This window comes from Neodiprion pinetum, chromosome 2 (genome assembly GCF_021155775.2).
Source record: "Neodiprion pinetum isolate iyNeoPine1 chromosome 2, iyNeoPine1.2, whole genome shotgun sequence".
Classification (NCBI taxonomy): Eukaryota; Metazoa; Arthropoda; class Insecta; order Hymenoptera; family Diprionidae; genus Neodiprion; species Neodiprion pinetum.
In genome coordinates, this window is record NC_060233.1 from 29,684,811 (window position 1) to 29,703,590 (window position 18,780).

Below are 18,780 nucleotides of genomic sequence, written 5' to 3' on the forward strand. Positions count from 1 at the left end.
CGTCAGAAACTAGTGGCCAGTCTCGATAACTAGCAATAAAGGTAAGGTACTCGAAAGATGAGTGAAAAAGGCTGACATACTTCCTTCTCTGGGAAAATTAATAATACATCTGATCCGGAAGCAATATCAAAAGCGAAATGAAAGAAGTGATGGACTTGAATCTGTGACTGCATAAGAGTGTTAAGATGACAGACGAATGCCAATGGGCAAAAATAGGAAATACACCAAGCATGAAATACCTTGGAGTAATATTTGATGAGAAGATGTGATGAACACAGTACGTATAGAACGCAACAGAGAATGAAAAGAATAAAATTCAGAGGTTGATAATTCAACAAGGAAAAGAATATAACAAAACAATGCAGAAGACTTGGACGTAAAGAAGATGAAGAAAAACAACTACTGACACAGAAAAGAATAACACAAATACACCAGGAAAAAAAGACACTACAAAAAATACAGGGAATTCAGTGAATACCAAACGAACACTCTTCACGCGCGAGTCATGTGTAAACATGCCCTTGTGAAGGTAATAAATCTCATAGGTAGGAAAACAGTAACAGGTAAAGAATGTAAAACATAAGATATTGACATATTCCGGAATAGAAGCAGGAAGTATACGTACGTCTTAAAAATCGCCGAACAAAACTGTTAAAAAAACGCGGCAATAAAAGAGACTGAATTGAACTAATCTTGCCGTTTTCAATAGCGTAGCCGCTTGAGTCTGGAATCGGCAGGAAAGATATAGTGCGTATTTCTTGTCTGAAACGTAAAAACTGAAATCATTATACATCATATCATATTATCACACATCATATATCCATACATCATCATACATACATCGTATTAAAGTTCGAAACCAGAGTTTGGATGTCGGATGTTCAGAAAGTGACGTCACCCAAAATTTTTTTTCACTTGACGTCATCAATCTATATGTATAGACGAAAATAAGCTAGTCGAATTCCTCAGTCTGGAAACAACCGCGCAGTAGAGCGGACATATGAAAATCGAGCTCCGGAAATTTCGAGTACCGGGTTCTCAACCTCCTGGATCCTGCGATCCGGGTCCACTTTCTGGTGCAACTCGCGCTCCGTGGTTTCTGCGCTCCAGGCTCACTACCTGGTGAAGCTCGACTTCCAGGACGAGCGTTCCGTAGTTTCTGCGCTCCAGGTCCGCTACCTGGTGAAATTCGACTTCCAGGGCAAGCGCTCCGTAGTTCTAAGCTCCAGGTCCGCTACCTGGTGAAATTCGACTTCCACGACAAGCGCTCCGTAGTTTCTGCGGTCAAGTTCCACTACCTGCAGGAACTCGACTTCCAGGACAAACGCTCCGTGGTTCCTGCGCTCCAGGTCCACTACCTCGTGAAACTCGAGTTCCAGGACAAGCGCTCCGTAGTTCTGGGTGTCCAGGTTTTTGATCTGGTGACTTTTGACCCAGCGCTCCGTAGTTTCTGCGCTCAAGGTCCACTACCTGGAGAAACTCGACTTCAGGGACAAGCGCTCCATCGTTCCTGCACTCCAGGTCCGCTACCCAGCGAAACTCGACTTCAAGGAGAAGACGAGGAGGACGAGGATTTGTGCTCGGTGAGTTAAATATTTTTATAATATTCAATGGCAATTGCAATTATATTTCATCTGAAATTTTTCAAACTTATCATGTTTACAATGAATTATTTCAATTCATTTTTCGCGCAAGCACAAATTCAGTAGCTATACATGCGCTGATAAAATTTATTATATTATTAGCTAATTAATTAATTAATTAATTAATTATACCAATCCTTACATGATATTTCTGATGTGTTCTTATGCTGGAAAAATTTATTATTATTCAAGGTATAACCCGAGCTGGTTATCAGTGGTTGTTGGAGGTGGTTGGCGGTGGCTGGAGGTGGTCGGAGGTGGACGAGGGGGAGGATGAGGATTTGTGCTCGGTGAGTTTAACTTTTTGATAATATTTAATGGCAATTGTAATTATATTTCATCTAAAATTTTTCAAACTCGTCATGTTTACAATCAATTATTTCAATTCATTATTCGCGCAAGCACAAATTCAGTGGCTATGAATGCACTGATAAAATTTATTATATTAATAATTAATTAAATAATTATACCAGTCTTTACACAATATTCGTAATGTGTTCTTATACTAAAAATATTTATTACTATGCAAGGTACAACCCGAGGTGATTATTGGTGGTTGTTGAAGGTGGTTGGCGGTGGTTGGAGATGGTCAGAGGTTATCGAGGAGGAGAACGAGGATTTGTGCTCGTTGAGTTTAACATTTTGATAATATTTAATGGCAATTGTAATTATATTTCATCTGGAATTTTTCAAACTTGTCTGGTTTACAATAAATTATTTGAATTCATTTTTCGCGCAAGCACAAATTCAGTAGCTATAAATGTGCTGATAAAATTTGATATTATTAATTAATTAATTGATTATACCAATCCTTACACAATATTTTTGATGTGTTCTTATGCTGAAAATATTGATAACTATTCAAGGTATAACCTGAGGTGGTTACGGGTGGTTGTTGGAGGTGGTTGGCGGTAGTTGGAGGTAGTCGGAGGTGATAGAAGGTAGTCGCATGGTGAGGTGATGGGGTGATGGGGTGGTGTGTGAAGTGGTCATGGGGTCATGGGGTGATGGGGTTATGGCATAATGGGGTGATGGGATAGTGGGGTGATGGGGTGATGGGGTGATGGGGTTATAAGGTGTTCGGGTCATGGGGCAGTGGGGTGATGGAGTGGGGTAGGACCCTACCCTACCCCATCCAACCCGGCCCCACCCCACCCCACCCCACCCCACCCCACCCCACCCCACCCTATCCTACCCGTACAGCCAAAAAACGAGAACCTGAATTTTCGGCATTTTTCAGCAGGTGCTTTTTCGCTCGCCATTTCTCTCCTGTCGATCTCACGCTCTTTTCGCTGCATTTTCTGAGTTCCTTGGGGTCCAATTGGTCGGGAAAGAGTCATACGAATCAATTCTGAGACTCAAAATTTTTTGGTAAAACAAAAAGGAAGGTTAACCCCTTTGTATTTTTGGCGAAATTTTTCGCGATTTTGGAAAGTGCTGGAATCAATTCTTTCAGGCACTATTCCGACGTAATTTTGCGAGAGAAATCGATTGGGCGCAGTCCCAATACGCTGCGATCAACGCATCGAAAGTTACAGCCAAAAAACGAAAACCTGAATTTTCGACATTTTTCAGCAGGTGCTTTTTCGCTCGCCATTTCTCTCCTGTCGATCTCACGCTCTTTTCGCTGCGTTTTCTGAGTTCCTTGGGGTCCAATTGTTCGGCAAAGAGTCATACCAATCAATTCTGAGACTCAAAATTTTTTGGTAAAAAAAAAAGAAAGGTTAACCCCTTTGTATTTTTGGCGGAAATTTTCGCGATTTTGAAAAGTGCTGGAATCAATTCTTTCAGGCACTATTCCGACGTAATTTTGCGAGAGAAATCGATTGGGCGCAGTCCCAATACGCTGCGATCAACGCATCGAAAGTTACAGCCAAAAAACGAAAACCTGAATTTTCGACATTTTTCAGCAGGTGCTTTTTCGCTCGCCATTTCTCTCCTGTCGATCTCACGCTCTTTTCGCTGCGTTTTCTGAGTTCCTTGGGGTCCAATTGGTCGGGAAAGTGTCATACGAATCAATTCTGAGACGAAAAATTTTTTGGTAAAAAAAAAAGGAAGGTTAACCCCTTTGTATTTTTGGCTAAAATTTTCGCGATTTTGAAAAGTGCTGGAATCAATTCTTTCAGGCACTATTCCGACGTAATTTTGCCAGAGAAATCGATTGGGCGCAGTCCCAATACGCTGCGATCAACGCATCGAAAGTTACAGCCAAAAAACGAAAACCTGAATTTTCGACATTTTTCAGCAGGTGCTTTTTCGCTCGCCATTTCTCTCCTGTCGATCTCACGCTCTTTTCGCTGCGTTTTCTGAGTTCCTTGGGGTCCAATTGGTCGGGAAAGAGTCATACGAATCAATTCTGAGACGAAAAATTTTTTGGTGAAAAAAAAAGGAAGGTTAACCCCTTTGTATTTTTGGCTAAAATTTCCGCGATTTTGAAAAGTGCTGAAATCAATTCTTTCAGGCACTATTCCGAAGTAATTTTGCGAGAAAAATCGAATGGGCGCAGTCCCAATACGCTGCGATCAACGCATCGAAAGTTACAGCCAAAAAACGAAAACCTGAATTTTCGACATTTTTCAGCAGGTGCTTTTTCGCTCGCCATTTCTCTCCTGTCGATCTCACGCTCTTTTCGCTGCGTTTTCTGAGTTCCTTGGGGTCCAATTGGTCGGAAAAAAGTCATACGAATCAATTCTGAGACTCAAAATTTTTTGGTAAAAAAAAAAGGAAGGTTAACCCCTTTGTATTTTTGGCTAAAATTTTCGCGATTTTGAAAAGTGCTGGAATCAATTCTTTCAGGCACTATTCCGACGTAATTTTGCGAGAGGAATCGATTGGGCACAGTCCCAATACGCTGCGATCAACGCATCAAAAGTTACAGTCAAAAAACGAAAACCTGAATTTTCGACATTTTTCAGCAGGTGCTTTTTCGCTCGCCATTTCTCTCCTGTCGATCTCACGCTCTTTTCGCTGCGTTTTCTGAGTTCCTTGGGGTCCAATTGGTCGGGAAAGAGTCATACGAATCAATTCTGAGACGAAAAATTTTTTGGTAAAAAAAAAAGGAAGGTTAACCCCTTTGTATTTTTGGCTAAAATTTCCGCGATTTTGAAAAGTGCTGAAATCAATTCTTTCAGGCACTATTCCGAAGTAATTTTGCGAGAAAAATCGATTGGGCGCAGTCCCAATACGCTGCGATCAACGCATCGAAAGTTACAGCCAAAAAACGAAAACCTGAATTTTCGACATTTTTCAGCAGGTGCTTTTTCGCTCGCCATTTCTCTCCTGTCGATCTCACGCTCTTTTCGCTGCGTTTTCTGAGTTCCTTGGGGTCCAATTGGTCGGAAAAAAGTCATACGAATCAATTCTGAGACTCAAAATTTTTTGGTAAAAAAAAAAGGAAGGTTAACCCCTTTGTATTTTTGGCTAAAATTTTCGCGATTTTGAAAAGTGCTGGAATCAATTCTTTCAGGCATTATTCCGACGTAATTTTGCGAGAGGAATCGATTGGGCACAGTCCCAATACGCTGCGATCAACGCATCAAAAGTTACAGTCAAAAAACGAAAACCTGAATTTTCGACATTTTTCAGCAGGTGCTTTTTCGCTCGCCATTTCTCTCCTGTCGATCTCACGCTCTTTTCGCTGCGTTTTCTGAGTTCCTTGGGGTCCAATTGGTCGGGAAAGAGTCATACGAATCAATTCTGAGACGAAAAATTTTTTGGTAAAAAAAAAAGGAAGGTTAACCCCTTTGTATTTTTGGCTAAAATTTTCGCGATTTTGAAAAGTGCTGGAATCAATTCTTTTAGGCACTATTCCGACGTAATTTTGCGAGAGAAATCGATTGGGCGCAGTCCCAATACGCTGCGATCAACGCATCGAAAGTTACAGCCAAAAAACGAAAACCTGAATTTTCGACATTTTTCAGCAGGTGCTTTTTCGCTCGCTTTTTCTCTCCTGTCGATCTCACGCTCTTTTCGCTGCGTTTTCTGAGTTCCTTGGGGTCCAATTGGTCGGAAAAAAGTCATACGAATCAATTCTGAGACTCAAAATTTTTTGGTAAAAAAAAAAGGAAGGTTAACCCCTTTGTATTTTTGGCTAAAATTTTCGTGATTTTGAAAAGTGCTGGAATCAATTCTTTCAGGCACTATTCCGACGTAATTTTGCGAGAGGAATCGATTGGGCGCAGTCCCAATACGCTGCGATCAACGCATCGAAAGTTACAGCCTAAAAACGAAAACCTGAATTTTCGACATTTTTCAGCAGGTGCTTTTTCGCTCGCCATTTCTCTCCTGTCGATCTCACGCTCTTTTCGCTGCGTTTTCTGAGTTCCTTGGGGTCCAATTGGTCGGGAAAGAGTCATACGAATCAATTCTGAGACGAAAAATTTTTTGGTAAAAAAAAAGGAAGGTTAACCCCTTTGTATTTTTGGCGAAAATTTTCGCGATTTTGAAAAGTGCTGGAATCAATTCTTTCAGGCACTATTCCGACGTAATTTTGCGAGAGGAATCGATTGGGCGCAGTCCCAATACGCTGCGATCAACGCATCGAAAGTTACAGCCTAAAAACGAAAACCTGAATTTTCGACATTTTTCAGCAGGTGCTTTTTCGCTCGCCATTTCTCTCCTGTCGATCTCACGCTCTTTTCGCTGCGTTTTCTGAGTTCCTTGGGGTCCAATTGGTCGGGAAAGTGTCATACGAATCAATTCTGAGACGAAAAATTTTTTGGTAAAAAAAAAAGGAAGGTTAACCCCTTTGTATTTTTGGCTAAAATTTTCGCGATTTTGAAAAGTGCTGGAATCAATTCTTTCAGGCACTATTCCGACGTAATTTTGCCAGAGAAATCGATTGGGCGCAGTCCCAATACGCTGCGATCAACGCATCGAAAGTTACAGCCAAAAAACGAAAACCTGAATTTTCGACATTTTTCAGCAGGTGCTTTTTCGCTCGCCATTTCTCTCCTGTCGATCTCACGCTCTTTTCGCTGCGTTTTCTGAGTTCCTTGGGGTCCAATTGGTCGGGAAAGAGTCATACGAATCAATTCTGAGACGAAAAATTTTTTGGTGAAAAAAAAAGGAAGGTTAACCCCTTTGTATTTTTGGCTAAAATTTCCGCGATTTTGAAAAGTGCTGAAATCAATTCTTTCAGGCACTATTCCGAAGTAATTTTGCGAGAAAAATCGATTGGGCGCAGTCCCAATACGCTGCGATCAACGCATCGAAAGTTACAGCCAAAAAACGAAAACCTGAATTTTCGACATTTTTCAGCAGGTGCTTTTTCGCTCGCCATTTCTCTCCTGTCGATCTCACGCTCTTTTCGCTGCGTTTTCTGAGTTCCTTGGGGTCCAATTGGTCGGAAAAAAGTCATACGAATCAATTCTGAGACTCAAAATTTTTTGGTAAAAAAAAAAGGAAGGTTAACCCCTTTGTATTGTTGGCTAAAATTTTCGCGATTTTGAAAAGTGCTGGAATCCATTCTTTCAGGCACTATTCCGACGTAATTTTGCGAGAGGAATCGATTGGGCGCAGTCCCAATACGCTGCGATCAACGCATCGAAAGTTACAGCCTAAAAACGAAAACCTGAATTTTCGACATTTTTCAGCAGGTGCTTTTTCGCTCGCCATTTCTCTCCTGTCGATCTCACGCTCTTTTCGCTGCGTTTTCTGAGTTCCTTGGGGTCCAATTGGTCGGGAAAGAGTCATACGAATCAATTCTGAGACGAAAAATTTTTTGGTAAAAAAAAGGAAGGTTAACCCCTTTGTATTTTTGGCTAAAATTTTCGCGATTTTGAAAAGTGCTGGAATCAATTCTTTCAGGCACTATTCCGACGTAATTTTGCGAGAGAAATCGATTGGGCGCAGTCCCAATACGCTGCGATCAACGCATCGAAAGTTACAGCCTAAAAACGAAAACCTGAATTTTCGACATTTTTCAGCAGGTGCTTTTTCGCTCGCCATTTCTCTCCTGTCGATCTCACGCTCTTTTCGCTGCGTTTTCTGAGTTCCTTGGGGTCCAATTGGTCGGGAAAGAGTCATACGAATCAATTCTGAGACGAAAAATTTTTTGGTAAAAAAAAAGGAAGGTTAACCCCTTTGTATTTTTGGCGAAAATTTTCGCGATTTTGAAAAGTGCTGGAATCAATTCTTTCAGGCACTATTCCGACGTAATTTTGCGAGAGGAATCGATTGGGCGCAGTCCCAATACGCTGCGATCAACGCATCGAAAGTTACAGCCTAAAAACGAAAACCTGAATTTTCGACATTTTTCAGCAGGTGCTTTTTCGCTCGCCATTTCTCTCCTGTCGATCTCACGCTCTTTTCGCTGCGTTTTCTGAGTTCCTTGGGGTCCAATTGGTCGGGAAAGTGTCATACGAATCAATTCTGAGACGAAAAATTTTTTGGTAAAAAAAAAAGGAAGGTTAACCCCTTTGTATTTTTGGCTAAAATTTTCGCGATTTTGAAAAGTGCTGGAATCAATTCTTTCAGGCACTATTCCGACGTAATTTTGCCAGAGAAATCGATTGGGCGCAGTCCCAATACGCTGCGATCAACGCATCGAAAGTTACAGCCAAAAAACGAAAACCTGAATTTTCGACATTTTTCAGCAGGTGCTTTTTCGCTCGCCATTTCTCTCCTGTCGATCTCACGCTCTTTTTGCTGCGTTTTCTGAGTTCCTTGGGGTCCAATTGGTCGGGAAAGAGTCATACGAATCAATTCTGAGACGAAAAATTTTTTGGTGAAAAAAAAAGGAAGGTTAACCCCTTTGTATTTTTGGCTAAAATTTCCGCGATTTTGAAAAGTGCTGAAATCAATTCTTTCAGGCACTATTCCGAAGTAATTTTGCGAGAAAAATCGATTGGGCGCAGTCCCAATACGCTGCGATCAACGCATCGAAAGTTACAGCCAAAAAACGAAAACCCGAATTTTCGACATTTTTCAGCAGGTGCTTTTTCGCTCGCCATTTCTCTCCTGTCGATCTCACGCTCTTTTCGCTGCGTTTTCTGAGTTCCTTGGGGTCCAATTGGTCGGAAAAAAGTCATACGAATCAATTCTGAGACTCAAAATTTTTTGGTAAAAAAAAAAGGAAGGTTAACCCCTTTGTATTGTTGGCTAAAATTTTCGCGATTTTGAAAAGTGCTGGAATCCATTCTTTCAGGCACTATTCCGACGTAATTTTGCGAGAGGAATCGATTGGGCGCAGTCCCAATACGCTGCGATCAACGCATCGAAAGTTACAGCCTAAAAACGAAAACCTGAATTTTCGACATTTTTCAGCAGGTGCTTTTTCGCTCGCCATTTCTCTCCTGTCGATCTCACGCTCTTTTCGCTGCGTTTTCTGAGTTCCTTGGGGTCCAATTGGTCGGGAAAGAGTCATACGAATCAATTCTGAGACGAAAAATTTTTTGGTAAAAAAAAAAGGAAGGTTAACCCCTTTGTATTTTTGGCTAAAATTTTCGCGATTTTGAAAAGTGCTGGAATCAATTCTTTCAGGCACTATTCCGACGTAATTTTGCGAGAGGAATCGATTGGGCGCAGTCCCAATACGCTGCGATCAACGCATCGAAAGTTACAGCCTAAAAACGAAAACCTGAATTTTCGACATTTTTCAGCAGGTGCTTTTTCGCTCGCCATTTCTCTCCTGTCGATCTCACGCTCTTTTCGCTGCGTTTTCTGAGTTCCTTGGGGTCCAATTGGTCGGGAAAGAGTCATACGAATCAATTCTGAGACGAAAAATTTTTTGGTAAAAATAAAGGAAGGTTAACCCCTTTGTATTTTTGGCGAAAATTTTCGCGATTTTGAAAAGTGCTGGAATCAATTCTTTCAGGCACTATTCCGACGTAATTTTGCGAGAGGAATCGATTGGGCGCAGTCCCAATACGCTGCGATCAACGCATCGAAAGTTACAGCCTAAAAACGAAAACCTGAATTTTCGACATTTTTCAGCAGGTGCTTTTTCGCTCGCCATTTCTCTCCTGTCGATCTCACGCTCTTTTCGCTGCGTTTTCTGAGTTCCTTGGGGTCCAATTGGTCGGGAAAGTGTCATACGAATCAATTCTGAGACGAAAAATTTTTTGGTAAAAAAAAAAGGAAGGTTAACCCCTTTGTATTTTTGGCTAAAATTTTCGCGATTTTGAAAAGTGCTGGAATCAATTCTTTCAGGCACTATTCCGACGTAATTTTGCGAGAGAAATCGATTGGGCGCAGTCCCAATACGCTGCGATCAACGCATCGAAAGTTACAGCCAAAAAACGAAAACCTGAATTTTCGACATTTTTCAGCAGGTGCTTTTTCGCTCGCCATTTCTCTCCTGTCGATCTCACGCTCTTTTCGCTGCGTTTTCTGAGTTCCTTGGGGTCCAATTGGTCGGGAAAGAGTCATACGAATCAATTCTGAGACGAAAAATTTTTTGGTGAAAAAAAAAGGAAGGTTAACCCCTTTGTATTTTTGGCTAAAATTTCCGCGATTTTGAAAAGTGCTGAAATCAATTCTTTCAGGCACTATTCCGAAGTAATTTTGCGAGAAAAATCGAATGGGCGCAGTCCCAATACGCTGCGATCAACGCATCGAAAGTTACAGCCAAAAAACGAAAACCTGAATTTTCGACATTTTTCAGCAGGTGCTTTTTCGCTCGCCATTTCTCTCCTGTCGATCTCACGCTCTTTTCGCTGCGTTTTCTGAGTTCCTTGGGGTCCAATTGGTCGGAAAAAAGTCATACGAATCAATTCTGAGACTCAAAATTTTTTGGTAAAAAAAAAAGGAAGGTTAACCCCTTTGTATTTTTGGCTAAAATTTTCGCGATTTTGAAAAGTGCTGGAATCAATTCTTTCAGGCACTATTCCGACGTAATTTTGCGAGAGAAATCGATTGGGCGCAGTCCCAATACGCTGCGATCAACGCATCGAAAGTTACAGCCAAATAACGAAAACCTGAATTTTCGACATTTTTCAGCAGGTGCTTTTTCGCTCGCCATTTCTCTCCTGTCGATCTCACGCTCTTTTCGCTGCGTTTTCTGAGTTCCTTGGGGTCCAATTGGTCGGAAAAAAGTCATACGAATCAATTCTGAGACTCAAAATTTTTTGGTAAAAAAAAAAGGAAGGTTAATTGATTCCAGCACTTTTCAAAATCACGAAAATTTTAGCCAAAAATACAAAGGGTTTCAATTCTGAGACGAAAAATTTTTTGGTAAAAAAAAAGGAAGGTTAACCCCTTTGTATTATTGGCGAAAATTTTCGCGATTTTGAAAAGTGCTGGAATCAATTCTTTCAGGCACTATTCCGACGTAATTTTGCGAAAGGAATCGGTTGGGCACAGTCCCAATACGCTGCGATCAACGCATCGAAAGTTACAGCCAAATAACGAAAACCTGAATTTTCGACATTTTTCAGCAGGTGCTTTTTCGCTCGCCATTTCTCTCCTGTCGATCTCACGCTCTTTTCGCTGCGTTTTCTGAGTTCCTTGGGGTCCAATTGGTCGGAAAAAAGTCATACGAATCAATTCTGAGACTCAAAATTTTTTGGTAAAAAAAAAAGGAAGGTTAAACCCTTTGTATTTTTGGCTAAAATTTTCGTGATTTTGAAAAGTGCTGGAATCAATTCTTTCAGGCACTATTCCGACGTAATTTTGCGAGAGGAATCGATTGGGCGCAGTCCCAATACGCTGCGATCAACGCATCGAAAGTTACAGCCTGAAAACGAAAACCTGAATTTTCGACATTTTTCAGCAGGTGCTTTTTCGCTCGCCATTTCTCTCCTGTCGATCTCACGCTCTTTTCGCTGCGTTTTCTGAGTTCCTTGGGGTCCAATTGGTCGGGAAACAGTCATACGAATCAATTCTGAGACGAAAAATTTTTTGGTAAAAAAAAAGGAAGGTTAACCCCTTTGTATTTTTGGCGAAAATTTTCGCGATTTTGAAAAGTGCTGGAATCAATTCTTTCAGGCACTATTCCGACGTAATTTTGCGAGAGGAATCGGTTGTGCACAGTCCCAATACGCTGCGATCAACGCATCAAAAGTTACAGCCAAAAAACGAAAACCTGAATTTTCGACATTTTTCAGCAGGTGCTTTTTCGCTCGCCATTTCTCTCCTGTCGATCTCACGCTCTTTTCGCTGCGTTTTCTGAGTTCCTTGGGGTCCAATTGGTCGGGAAAGAGTCATACGAATCAATTCTGAGACGAAAAATTTTTTGGTAAAAAAAAAGGAAGGTTAACCCCTTTGTATTTTTGGCGAAAATTTTCGCGATTTTGAAAAGTGCTGGAATCAATTCTTTCAGGCACTATTCCGACGTAATTTTGCGAGAGGAATCGATTGGGCGCAGTCCCAATACGCTGCGATCAACGCATCGAAAGTTACAGCCTAAAAACGAAAACCTGAATTTTCGACATTTTTCAGCAGGTGCTTTTTCGCTCGCCATTTCTCTCCTGTCGATCTCACGCTCTTTTCGCTGCGTTTTCTGAGTTCCTTGGGGTCCAATTGGTCGGGAAAGTGTCATACGAATCAATTCTGAGACGAAAAATTTTTTGGTAAAAAAAAAAGGAAGGTTAACCCCTTTGTATTTTTGGCTAAAATTTTCGCGATTTTGAAAAGTGCTGGAATCAATTCTTTCAGGCACTATTCCGACGTAATTTTGCCAGAGAAATCGATTGGGCGCAGTCCCAATACGCTGCGATCAACGCATCGAAAGTTACAGCCAAAAAACGAAAACCTGAATTTTCGACATTTTTCAGCAGGTGCTTTTTCGCTCGCCATTTCTCTCCTGTCGATCTCACGCTCTTTTTGCTGCGTTTTCTGAGTTCCTTGGGGTCCAATTGGTCGGGAAAGAGTCATACGAATCAATTCTGAGACGAAAAATTTTTTGGTGAAAAAAAAAGGAAGGTTAACCCCTTTGTATTTTTGGCTAAAATTTCCGCGATTTTGAAAAGTGCTGAAATCAATTCTTTCAGGCACTATTCCGAAGTAATTTTGCGAGAAAAATCGATTGGGCGCAGTCCCAATACGCTGCGATCAACGCATCGAAAGTTACAGCCAAAAAACGAAAACCCGAATTTTCGACATTTTTCAGCAGGTGCTTTTTCGCTCGCCATTTCTCTCCTGTCGATCTCACGCTCTTTTCGCTGCGTTTTCTGAGTTCCTTGGGGTCCAATTGGTCGGAAAAAAGTCATACGAATCAATTCTGAGACTCAAAATTTTTTGGTAAAAAAAAAAGGAAGGTTAACCCCTTTGTATTGTTGGCTAAAATTTTCGCGATTTTGAAAAGTGCTGGAATCCATTCTTTCAGGCACTATTCCGACGTAATTTTGCGAGAGGAATCGATTGGGCGCAGTCCCAATACGCTGCGATCAACGCATCGAAAGTTACAGCCTAAAAACGAAAACCTGAATTTTCGACATTTTTCAGCAGGTGCTTTTTCGCTCGCCATTTCTCTCCTGTCGATCTCACGCTCTTTTCGCTGCGTTTTCTGAGTTCCTTGGGGTCCAATTGGTCGGAAAAAAGTCATACGAATCAATTCTGAGACTCAAAATTTTTTGGTAAAAAAAAAAGGAAGGTTAACCCCTTTGTATTGTTGGCTAAAATTTTCGCGATTTTGAAAAGTGCTGGAATCCATTCTTTCAGGCACTATTCCGACGTAATTTTGCGAGAGGAATCGATTGGGCGCAGTCCCAATACGCTGCGATCAACGCATCGAAAGTTACAGCCTAAAAACGAAAACCTGAATTTTCGACATTTTTCAGCAGGTGCTTTTTCGCTCGCCATTTCTCTCCTGTCGATCTCACGCTCTTTTCGCTGCGTTTTCTGAGTTCCTTGGGGTCCAATTGGTCGGGAAAGAGTCATACGAATCAATTCTGAGACGAAAAATTTTTTGGTAAAAAAAAGGAAGGTTAACCCCTTTGTATTTTTGGCTAAAATTTTCGCGATTTTGAAAAGTGCTGGAATCAATTCTTTCAGGCACTATTCCGACGTAATTTTGCGAGAGAAATCGATTGGGCGCAGTCCCAATACGCTGCGATCAACGCATCGAAAGTTACAGCCTAAAAACGAAAACCTGAATTTTCGACATTTTTCAGCAGGTGCTTTTTCGCTCGCCATTTCTCTCCTGTCGATCTCACGCTCTTTTCGCTGCGTTTTCTGAGTTCCTTGGGGTCCAATTGGTCGGGAAAGAGTCATACGAATCAATTCTGAGACGAAAAATTTTTTGGTAAAAAAAAAGGAAGGTTAACCCCTTTGTATTTTTGGCGAAAATTTTCGCGATTTTGAAAAGTGCTGGAATCAATTCTTTCAGGCACTATTCCGACGTAATTTTGCGAGAGGAATCGATTGGGCGCAGTCCCAATACGCTGCGATCAACGCATCGAAAGTTACAGCCTAAAAACGAAAACCTGAATTTTCGACATTTTTCAGCAGGTGCTTTTTCGCTCGCCATTTCTCTCCTGTCGATCTCACGCTCTTTTCGCTGCGTTTTCTGAGTTCCTTGGGGTCCAATTGGTCGGGAAAGTGTCATACGAATCAATTCTGAGACGAAAAATTTTTTGGTAAAAAAAAAAGGAAGGTTAACCCCTTTGTATTTTTGGCTAAAATTTTCGCGATTTTGAAAAGTGCTGGAATCAATTCTTTCAGGCACTATTCCGACGTAATTTTGCCAGAGAAATCGATTGGGCGCAGTCCCAATACGCTGCGATCAACGCATCGAAAGTTACAGCCAAAAAACGAAAACCTGAATTTTCGACATTTTTCAGCAGGTGCTTTTTCGCTCGCCATTTCTCTCCTGTCGATCTCACGCTCTTTTTGCTGCGTTTTCTGAGTTCCTTGGGGTCCAATTGGTCGGGAAAGAGTCATACGAATCAATTCTGAGACGAAAAATTTTTTGGTGAAAAAAAAAGGAAGGTTAACCCCTTTGTATTTTTGGCTAAAATTTCCGCGATTTTGAAAAGTGCTGAAATCAATTCTTTCAGGCACTATTCCGAAGTAATTTTGCGAGAAAAATCGATTGGGCGCAGTCCCAATACGCTGCGATCAACGCATCGAAAGTTACAGCCAAAAAACGAAAACCCGAATTTTAGACATTTTTCAGCAGGTGCTTTTTCGCTCGCCATTTCTCTCCTGTCGATCTCACGCTCTTTTCGCTGCGTTTTCTGAGTTCCTTGGGGTCCAATTGGTCGGAAAAAAGTCATACGAATCAATTCTGAGACTCAAAATTTTTTGGTAAAAAAAAAAGGAAGGTTAACCCCTTTGTATTGTTGGCTAAAATTTTCGCGATTTTGAAAAGTGCTGGAATCCATTCTTTCAGGCACTATTCCGACGTAATTTTGCGAGAGGAATCGATTGGGCGCAGTCCCAATACGCTGCGATCAACGCATCGAAAGTTACAGCCTAAAAACGAAAACCTGAATTTTCGACATTTTTCAGCAGGTGCTTTTTCGCTCGCCATTTCTCTCCTGTCGATCTCACGCTCTTTTCGCTGCGTTTTCTGAGTTCCTTGGGGTCCAATTGGTCGGGAAAGAGTCATACGAATCAATTCTGAGACGAAAAATTTTTTGGTAAAAAAAAAAGGAAGGTTAACCCCTTTGTATTTTTGGCTAAAATTTTCGCGATTTTGAAAAGTGCTGGAATCAATTCTTTCAGGCACTATTCCGACGTAATTTTGCGAGAGGAATCGATTGGGCGCAGTCCCAATACGCTGCGATCAACGCATCGAAAGTTACAGCCTAAAAACGAAAACCTGAATTTTCGACATTTTTCAGCAGGTGCTTTTTCGCTCGCCATTTCTCTCCTGTCGATCTCACGCTCTTTTCGCTGCGTTTTCTGAGTTCCTTGGGGTCCAATTGGTCGGGAAAGAGTCATACGAATCAATTCTGAGACGAAAAATTTTTTGGTAAAAATAAAGGAAGGTTAACCCCTTTGTATTTTTGGCGAAAATTTTCGCGATTTTGAAAAGTGCTGGAATCAATTCTTTCAGGCACTATTCCGACGTAATTTTGCGAGAGGAATCGATTGGGCGCAGTCCCAATACGCTGCGATCAACGCATCGAAAGTTACAGCCTAAAAACGAAAACCTGAATTTTCGACATTTTTCAGCAGGTGCTTTTTCGCTCGCCATTTCTCTCCTGTCGATCTCACGCTCTTTTCGCTGCGTTTTCTGAGTTCCTTGGGGTCCAATTGGTCGGGAAAGTGTCATACGAATCAATTCTGAGACGAAAAATTTTTTGGTAAAAAAAAAAGGAAGGTTAACCCCTTTGTATTTTTGGCTAAAATTTTCGCGATTTTGAAAAGTGCTGGAATCAATTCTTTCAGGCACTATTCCGACGTAATTTTGCGAGAGAAATCGATTGGGCGCAGTCCCAATACGCTGCGATCAACGCATCGAAAGTTACAGCCAAAAAACGAAAACCTGAATTTTCGACATTTTTCAGCAGGTGCTTTTTCGCTCGCCATTTCTCTCCTGTCGATCTCACGCTCTTTTCGCTGCGTTTTCTGAGTTCCTTGGGGTCCAATTGGTCGGAAAAAAGTCATACGAATCAATTCTGAGACTCAAAATTTTTTGGTAAAAAAAAAAGGAAGGTTAACCCCTTTGTATTTTTGGCTAAAATTTTCGCGATTTTGAAAAGTGCTGGAATCAATTCTTTCAGGCACTATTCCGACGTAATTTTGCGAGAGAAATCGATTGGGCGCAGTCCCAATACGCTGCGATCAACGCATCGAAAGTTACAGCCAAATAACGAAAACCTGAATTTTCGACATTTTTCAGCAGGTGCTTTTTCGCTCGCCATTTCTCTCCTGTCGATCTCACGCTCTTTTCGCTGCGTTTTCTGAGTTCCTTGGGGTCCAATTGGTCGGAAAAAAGTCATACGAATCAATTCTGAGACTCAAAATTTTTTGGTAAAAAAAAAAGGAAGGTTAATTGATTCCAGCACTTTTCAAAATCACGAAAATTTTAGCCAAAAATACAAAGGGTTTCAATTCTGAGACGAAAAATTTTTTGGTAAAAAAAAAGGAAGGTTAACCCCTTTGTATTATTGGCGAAAATTTTCGCGATTTTGAAAAGTGCTGGAATCAATTCTTTCAGGCACTATTCCGACGTAATTTTGCGAAAGGAATCGGTTGGGCACAGTCCCAATACGCTGCGATCAACGCATCGAAAGTTACAGCCAAATAACGAAAACCTGAATTTTCGACATTTTTCAGCAGGTGCTTTTTCGCTCGCCATTTCTCTCCTGTCGATCTCACGCTCTTTTCGCTGCGTTTTCTGAGTTCCTTGGGGTCCAATTGGTCGGAAAAAAGTCATACGAATCAATTCTGAGACTCAAAATTTTTTGGTAAAAAAAAAAGGAAGGTTAAACCCTTTGTATTTTTGGCTAAAATTTTCGTGATTTTGAAAAGTGCTGGAATCAATTCTTTCAGGCACTATTCCGACGTAATTTTGCGAGAGGAATCGATTGGGCGCAGTCCCAATACGCTGCGATCAACGCATCGAAAGTTACAGCCTGAAAACGAAAACCTGAATTTTCGACATTTTTCAGCAGGTGCTTTTTCGCTCGCCATTTCTCTCCTGTCGATCTCACGCTCTTTTCGCTGCGTTTTCTGAGTTCCTTGGGGTCCAATTGGTCGGGAAACAGTCATACGAATCAATTCTGAGACGAAAAATTTTTTGGTAAAAAAAAAGGAAGGTTAACCCCTTTGTATTTTTGGCGAAAATTTTCGCGATTTTGAAAAGTGCTGGAATCAATTCTTTCAGGCACTATTCCGACGTAATTTTGCGAGAGGAATCGGTTGTGCACAGTCCCAATACGCTGCGATCAACGCATCAAAAGTTACAGCCAAAAAACGAAAACCTGAATTTTCGACATTTTTCAGCAGGTGCTTTTTCGCTCGCCATTTCTCTCCTGTCGATCTCACGCTTTTTTCGCTGCGTTTTCTGAGTTCCTTGGGGTCCAATTGGTCGGGAAAGTGTCATACGAATCAATTCTGAGACGAAAAATTTTTTGGTAAAAAAAAAAGGAAGGTTAACCCCTTTGTATTTGTGGCTAAAATTTTCGCGATTTTGAAAAGTGCTGGAATCAATTCTTTCAGGCACTATTCCGACGTAATTTTGCCAGAGGAATCGATTGGGCGCAGTCCCAATACGCTGCGATCAACGCATCGAAAGTTACAGCCTAAAAACGAAAACCTGAATTTTCGACATTTTCCAGCAGGTGCTTTTTCGCTCGCCATTTCTCTCCTGTCGATCTCACGCTCTTTTCGCTGCGTTTTCTGAGTTCCTTGGGGTCCAATTGGTCGGGAAAGAGTCATACGAATCAATTCTGAGACACAAAATTTTTTGGTAAAAAAAAAGGAAGGTTAACCCCTTTGTATTTTTGGCGAAAATTTTCGCGATTTTGAAAAGTGCTGGAATCAATTCTTTCAGGCACTATTCCGACGTAATTTTGCAAGAGGAATCGATTGGGCGCAGTCCCAATACGCTGCGATCAACGCATCGAAAGTTACAGCCAAAAAACGAAAACCTGAATTTTCGACATTTTTCAGCAGGTGCTTTTTCGCTCGCTTTTTCTCTCCTGTCGATCTCACGCTCTTTTCGCTGCGTTTTCTGAGTTCCTTGGGGTCCAATTGGTCGGAAAAAAGTCATACGAATCAATTCTGAGACTCAAAATTTTTTGGTAAAAAAAAAAGGAAGGTTAACCCCTTTGTATTTTTGGCTAAAATTTTCGTGATTTTGAAAAGTGCTGGAATCAATTCTTTCAGGCACTATTCCGACGTAATTTTGCGAGAGGAATCGATTGGGCGCAGTCCCAATACGCTGCGATCAACGCATCGAAAGTTACAGCCTAAAAACGAAAACCTGAATTTTCGACATTTTTCAGCAGGTGCTTTTTCGCTCGCCATTTCTCTCCTGTCGATCTCACGCTCTTTTCGCTGCGTTTTCTGAGTTCCTTGGGGTCCAATTGGTCGGGAAAGAGTCATACGAATCAATTCTGAGACGAAAAATTTTTTGGTAAAAAAAAAGGAAGGTTAACCCCTTTGTATTTTTGGCGAAAATTTTCGCGATTTTGAAAAGTGCTGGAATCAATTCTTTCAGGCACTATTCCGACGTAATTTTGCGAGAGGAATCGATTGGGCGCAGTCCCAATACGCTGCGATCAACGCATCGAAAGTTACA

The 18,780-nt window shown here is 41.3% G+C and overlaps 1 long non-coding RNA gene across 1 annotated transcript; it reads left to right on the plus strand.

The window, feature by feature from the left end:
- Positions 1 to 1,001: 1,001 nt before the first annotated feature.
- Positions 1,002 to 2,380, plus strand: LOC138190443 (uncharacterized). Its single transcript, XR_011176404.1, has 3 exons — positions 1,002 to 1,583; positions 1,836 to 1,933; positions 2,174 to 2,380. It is a non-coding gene; the product is annotated as an uncharacterized lncRNA (long non-coding RNA).
- The last annotated feature ends 16,400 nt before the right edge of the window (positions 2,381 to 18,780 follow it).